General features: G+C 44.3%; 1 long non-coding RNA gene across 1 annotated transcript; it reads right to left on the bottom strand.

Annotated features, from left to right (window-relative positions):
• Nucleotides 1-2,812: 2,812 nt before the first annotated feature.
• On the bottom strand, nucleotides 2,813-4,560 carry LOC115542813 (uncharacterized). Its single transcript, XR_003976619.1, has 4 exons — nucleotides 4,441-4,560; nucleotides 3,672-4,028; nucleotides 3,239-3,373; nucleotides 2,813-3,099 (listed from the first exon to the last, which is right to left on the bottom strand). It is a non-coding gene; the product is annotated as an uncharacterized LOC115542813 (long non-coding RNA).
• Between the last annotated feature and the right edge of the window lie 2,670 nt (nucleotides 4,561-7,230).

The following is a 7,230-nucleotide window of genomic DNA, read 5'->3' as shown; positions in this document are numbered from 1 at the left end:
CAACCGGCAGTAGTGAACAAGTGCTGCACAGGCGGGAACAAGGGGAACTGGGTAACCAGTCGGGAAGAAGATGGGGTGCGAAAGCACTCGCCCTGCATATCGTCAGATACGGGGGCGAGAGGCGGGGCCGGCAAGGGAATCCCCTTGATGGCCGCCGCCTCACCCATGATCTCCCCGAAGAGATCGGCCATCCGGCGCGGTCTCTCGTGTTGTATGGCGGTGGCGGTTGAAACCCGGGAGTGGGAAAAACCGGACGCCGAGTCGCCGAAGACGTCGTCCATGGAGGCGTCGTCGACGGCGTCGATGATGCCACCGTTGTCGTCAGGGCCGGCCCTGAACAGGTCGATGGCGTCAGCCAGGTCCACCGCAGGGGAAAAGAAGAGATGCCTGGTGAGGATCCCCTCTTCAGGCAGCTCCCGGCAGGCGACACAGGAGACGGAGGCCGCCATAGCAGCCGCGGTGTGGTCGGTGCCAAGGCACCGAAAGCAAGTCCCCGTCACCCGGTGCCAGGGAGGCGGGACAGGAGGCGCATAGGAGTCCTGAAAAGGACCTAGCTCCAGGAGCGCTCTCAGGTGGCCCTGAAAAGGGATGTGTGGTAGGATCTTTAAGAATGCTTAACTGGGATATTTATTCATGGCTCAAATATTAAGGATCATGCTTTTGACGTGTAACTAACGCATTTACGCGGTCAGCGATCCGCTGCCAGGCTTTGGTTATCCGGGTTCCAGAGGTTTTAGCGTTCCCTTTTCTTGTGATAATGTCCTTCTCCTTATAGCTCTCCAGGAGAACCTGGAGTTCCATTTCATTGAAATAAGCGGCCCGTTTCGCCATATCGATCAGGGTTTCCATGATCCATACATCACGTCTTTTTAAGTTTGGCGTGGACGCGCACAACCCTGTGCTAACCAACCCCGAGTTGATTGAACTAATGCATAACCGCTGCTGTGGAACCGAAAACTCTGGGTTGGTCGACACAGGGTCAATCAACCTAGAGTTCAGCGTTAACTCAGTGTTTGTTAAACCTCCGTTCGTGGAACACCCCTCAGGTTGCTAGTACCATGGACAGTATCAGAACGATAACCTGTTGAACTAAATGGATGTGGTAGGCTACATCACGGGATGCATCTGCAGACCACTGCCACATAAATAAAGGTAAGAAGTGATATTTATTGCTTAAGATTTGCTGGTGCTGTGGCGAGGTTTTTTGTGTTTTTTACACTCAAGTGGTCGGCTGTTTTAACCTGCAATTGATATTCGGTGGAGTCAGTCTCTTGTTGACACAAAGTGACTTTTGGTCATTCTTGCTTTGCTTAAATTCTGGAATAATTGTGGGGGGGAGTGCATGCGTTTTGGTCAGAATGCCTGATGTAGGCTAGTTTTGATGGAATGCGTATTGTGAATTGAAAACAGCCAGCTCCTGATGTGATACAGCACAGTTTAGCTGTGCAACAAATATTTTTTTCTTTTTCAATCTTGACGACTTTTGTAGTGCTGTGTGTAGCCACACCTTTGCCCCTTCTGAACTCAAACATGCAGTTAAAGTGTAATTCCGGCGCAAATTGAACCCAGGATCTTTGTTTTGGCATTAAAACCCATCAAATAAGCCTTCCCTATACCTTTTTCATTGAAAATCGAGTAGTATAGTTTGCCGGGCGCAATGTTTGGCGTCCATGTTGTTGACTTGGGGCATAGTGTTTCGCTTCTAAATCCGCATTTTTGAACCACTAAATAGCACCAAACCTCTGCAGTAGCATGACTAGGGTCCCTACACATAAAACGAAGCACAAACAACTTAGTTTGCAAACCCGTGGGGTGTTCCACAAAGCCGGTTTTATCACATAACCGGGTAAGTTAACCCAGGGTTTGCTGTAACCCTAGGTTTTCCGTTCCAAAAGGATCACGGTATGTTAGTTGCTATAGCAACATATGCTCTGAATCAAACCTGGTCGGACCAGGTTTTGCGCAGGTTAAGTTTGAAACATAACCCGGTTTTGGGTATTTCAACCGGCGTTCACCGCAGATTTCATATGTTCACAATGGCATGCCCTTTTGATGAGAGAACTGCTGATATCAGAGCGCAAATTATACGTGCAATCCACCGGGAGCGATTGATAAGACCACGGCTCGACATCTTGGCATATAGGGGATTATCACGCTGATACGTAGTACTTCCGCATTCGGTGTTCATTGTGCACTGTGACATCCGGTGAACCACTCATCACTCTGGCGAACTGATGATGGAGGACCGGCAGTTCACTTTCACGACATCCCTGGTAAATGTACCCAAAGTCACGTTTTCTGAAGTTCAAAGACTTACCGAACAACACCCCATAACAGCCCGCTCCAAACTGGACAAGGGATTGTTTATTTTTTGAGAAATATAACGACTACGAATGCGAGTGTCTGCTAGCTAGTTTACGCTAGGTAGGTTGGCTTATGCTAACGTCGGTTTGGCGTCAGCTCAGTCTGGAGGGATGAAATGATAAGAGATGAAAAATTAGGTAGACTTGTACTTCTTTGGTACATATATGAATGTGTGTCTTCAGCAGAAAGTGAAATGAATGTGAAATGAACTGAATGAATAAAGGAACTGAAAGAATAAAAGGATTTAATTCATTCTCTTTTTCTGAGTACATCATTTACTACATTATATATTAACATTATTTTGAATACTTTCAGGATGGACTGACTGGACTTTAAAATTGATTATAGATGAAAGACTTCTCATTCAATTACATTACATGTCATTCAATACATACAATGTTTTCAGTGTACAAAATTACAGCTCCGGAAAAAATGAAGGGACCACTCCAAATGTTCAGTGCCTCTCGTTTTAATATTTATATATTATATTTAATATTTATAGGTACATGTTTGAGTAGAAACACTATTCAACAGGGATGTAGCCTTTTAAATCAAGTGGTCCCTGGAAGTTGGTCATCACACAGCAGACGGTCCACAGCTGATTGACTGTCGCAGACAAGGTGAAAGGACAGTGCGTTCCCAGATGCGGTATTCCTTGACTCTGCCTATTGCTCTTTCTACGAGGATTCGAAGTCGAGCGATTGCTTGTGTTTTCAGAGCATCCTCTTCAGTGAACTGCGCAGTGGTTAGAGATAAATTAATTAGTAATATTATTGTGAGTGCTTCAGTCCATCTTAAACATTTGTCAGCATATCTTAATGGTCACAATTGGGTCAAAGTTTTAATTTGAAATGTTCATTCCTTTCATGCCTACCTGTCATCTTGAAGGGTGGTATAATCAGCGTTGCCCCACGATCAGCTAGTGGCTTCTCGATGGTGAAACCCTTGTCTGCCATGCAGCCATCTCCTGGCTCCAGTAAATCCAGCAGTCCACTTCGTTCAGTCAGCTCTGGGTCGGAGATGGAGCCGGTGAAGAGACATGACACAAAAGTCACAGCACTACAAGGGGCAATCCCAATCAAGGCCTTAAAGGTTGTTGTGTTCTTGTAAGATGATGTTCGGGTAATCATCGACTGCACCTCGGTGCAGTCGATGATTACCCGAACATCTGGACTGTACTGCACAAATTATCTTGGCATGGTGTTCTTGACTTGCAGTTTACTCATCCAGATGGGGAGGGAGCCAAGGAGCAGGTAACGGTAGTTGGCCCACGGTATAACAACATGGGAGACAGTGTACACACTGACCTGAAACATGTCAGCCAGCACCTTCTCTTGCAGGCCTGCAGCAACCCGGCAGCAGAAGAGAAAAAACTCAACCAGTTGCAGTCTACACGTTGGACTGGGAGAAATGGGTTCAAATGTTTGTTTCTTTTTCTGAGCTTTCGACCAATAAACCAACTTGGAGGCAGATGGTTGAATAACCTCCCAGAAGTCACAAAAAACATCTCTTGACGTGAATCTGGTGTAAAAAAGGATGTCCGCGTCTGAGACACAGAATCTGTGAAAATGCACTTGAACCACTTTCAGCTGTGACAGCTCTCATCAGCGCCTTGACTGTTTCTTCCAATTGCTGTATGTTTACAGCAGCAGCATCCAGTGCACCTGTATGAGATGAAATTAAAACATCTAACCCAGATTTTGGCTGTGACTTGCATATTGGAAGCAGTTTGGACCTCTAAAGAAATTGCTTTTTGTAGCTCAATATTGCTTTTAAATTTTGCTTTTTATAGCTCAATATTCACCTTTACAATTAATTAAGTAAGATATAAAATGCAACATTTGTACTTGTGATGAAGCTTTTCACATTGTGGTTTGGTCAAATGCTGGGACATTAATAAGACTAAACATGTTGTGCCTGAGTTCTGAAAAGTTGACCTACCTCCTCGGTATAACCTACTAATAGCCCATTCTGTGATTAAACCATAGGTAGTACATCCTGTCAGGTAGGTGGTTTAAGAACAGTATGGGGTAATAGTAAGCCAATATTTCAGAACACTAACAAACACTGACAAACCTGGTTTAGGAGCAGAACCGAAATCATGTTCTGTCATCACCACCGAAGCTGAGATCTCCTCCATCGGCTCTTATTCACAGGGCAGCGATTGCTCCAGAGGAAGGAATGGGTGAACGTCATGGCCTAAGCGAGTTGATGCTCTTTTATAAACAGACCCCCTTCTTGGCAGTCCCCAGTTGTTCCACTGGAAACGGGAGGGTAAAGACCCGATTTTCAGTCGCTTGGTGTGACCCCGGTTGGTTGCTAGCTGTAGCGTTTGTAGTCTGATTCACTAAAGTGCCGGCTACAAACAAACATGCTACCTTGTTTTATTTTAAAGTTTGGCCCTTCATCCCGGCGAACCGCTTGAATCCACTTCTTCCTTAGACTCATTTCAGTCGGGAATCCATGAAAACTTAAGTAGGGTTGGTGTTGTTTGTTAGATGTACAAAGTGGAACAGAGAGCAGTGACATCTCGCCTTTGTTTCAGCCATGGTGGAAGTGCGCCGGAAGTGTTCATGCACAACGAAGACAAATCCCGCCACCGGAACCAGGAAGCGTGATAATCCCCTATTGGATGACTTTTTGCTGGAGTGGAGAGATAGATTCTCGCGCAAATCTTTAATATATTTAAATAGTCTTACATAGCCAACACTACCAATCGAGGACCTGGCCTCAGTTCACTCCAGACTATTTGCGTAGCACTCCGTTTTTTTCAAATGGTAGTTTTATCTAGGCTATAATGCTGGAGATGCTGAGCACATCACAGTCGTTTCAGATGACCCATCCAAGATTTGTATCGGCCTCCTATCATACAAAGAGCAATATTGTCTGAGTACTATGCCGAGAGGCATTTACAACATAAAGTATAAAATAGTCCTAACGGACTTGCATCCACTGGAGAATGTTCGATCGTAGCCGGCGGCTTCATTACAAGCACTGATCCATCTTGATCTGTGAAGTTGATGAATTGTCACTTTTAGGTTGTCTACCCAGTTACCAAAAAAAGAAACATTTGGAATAGTATGCGCTGTGGCAAGCACACGGTTTGCATGTGTTACTTCGAAGGCAAAAAAAATCGAAAATACAAGAAAACACAACAACCTACATTCAACCAGTGTGGGGTAGGCTATGGCCCATGACTCTCTGACAGGGTTGCCAACTTTGGGACTTTGGCTGGAGTGAGACTCACTTAGTGTGAGCGGCTAATTTTTTGGACGACCCTTAACCCTAAAAAAATGTTTTATACAAAATTGTCCTCGTTTAGTATAAAGCCTCATCTATGAAAAAAAGTTAAAGAATGGAAACGCTTTTTCAAAATGTACAATCTGGGCCACCTTGAATCATTTGGGGAATTTAAAAGTGCCACTCGCCCGATTCTCAAGTATTCCAAGATATACCCTGGGCTAGGCTCTACCCCCTGTGAAAATCGACAAGATATACTATTTTGTATAGGCAAACGTCCCACCAATACTTATACCACTTGCTTACTCTCTATATGTCATTCATGGTTTTATTTTTATAATTTTTATTTTACTTTACATTTAATTCTTCATAATTCAGGCATTACAGAACTTTCATGGTCATAAATAAAAAATACGAACTGCAGTTTAATTTCTTTGTTTGTTCTTGAATTGACGTAGAATGGAGAAAAGGCTCATGGGATTGGGAAATGCGTTTATAATAATATAATAATAACTAGAACTGCAAGCAGTTATGCAGGGGTCCAAGAAGTGTGCATTTCGCCGGCACAACGCGACAAGAAATGTGCGTTTCGCCGGCAGAACGCGAAGCAAGTATTCAAATCGCTACCCTGAACCTGTGGATATAAAGGTTTTGACTGTGGGAGCTTCGGTGTGGGAGTTATAGCCTAAAACTCGTTTTCAGAACATTCCATTGGCCAAATAGGAGATAGACAATGTCGTCGTTTTTTGGCGCCGCCCTGTGGCGACATTTTCCAAAGACAATTTTCCTTTGCCAAATAACTCCCGCCCACATTAATAATTCTTGCCCATATTTTCTATATAGACTCGGGTTTGCCCCTTGATGGTTCCCTTATAGTTTGAATAACATTCCTCTGGCCAATTAGAAGATATACAATTTCCTCGTTTATTGCGCCCCCTAATGGCGAAAAATTCAGTTTTTTTTATTCAACGCCATTAAGGGTAACACTGACATGCGTCTAAAATTTGGGCTTGATCCGATGTCTAATTTTGGTATTTTTTGAATTTTTGCGTTTCGGCGTAAAACGTAGCTAATAAACCAATGTTCAAAACGCTACCGTTTCGTCGTCGAGGGTCGGATCAAAAAAGTGATCGAGCATTCTTTGCGTGTGCGTCTGAAGATGCCGTGTGCAAAGTTTGGTGTCGATTGGTCAAGAAATGTGGGAGGAGTAGGGAAAAAACAGTTTTGCGGTTTTTGCGATTTTGCGAAAAAAAATTATAGACGCAAATGGGCGTGGCCTATGCCAAAAGATGCAGCAGACTCCAGTGCATATGTGCCTACAAGTTTTTGACTGTGGGAGGTTCGGTGTGGGAGTTATAGCCCCAAACGCGTATTCCTTGGTATAGCGCCACCTAGTGGCCGGCATGTCTGGATTTTGTCGTCTGCGTAGTCCCCACGGATCTGGATCTAGTCATGCAATTGGCGTGTCGGCACCATTTACGGTTTGGGCTGTGGGCACACTTTTAGGGAGGTAAGTATAATAATAATAAACACTACAAAAACAATAGGGATCCAACCTGTTGGCTTGGACCCCTAATAATACATTTAATTTAGAGGCGCCTTTCAAGACACCCAAGGTCACCTAAT

Source organism: Gadus morhua, chromosome 4 (assembly GCF_902167405.1).
Source record: "Gadus morhua chromosome 4, gadMor3.0, whole genome shotgun sequence".
Lineage (NCBI taxonomy): Eukaryota > Metazoa > Chordata > Actinopteri > Gadiformes > Gadidae > Gadus > Gadus morhua.
Note: the sequence above shows the minus strand (reverse complement) of the source record. Positions and strands in the feature narration are given on the sequence as shown.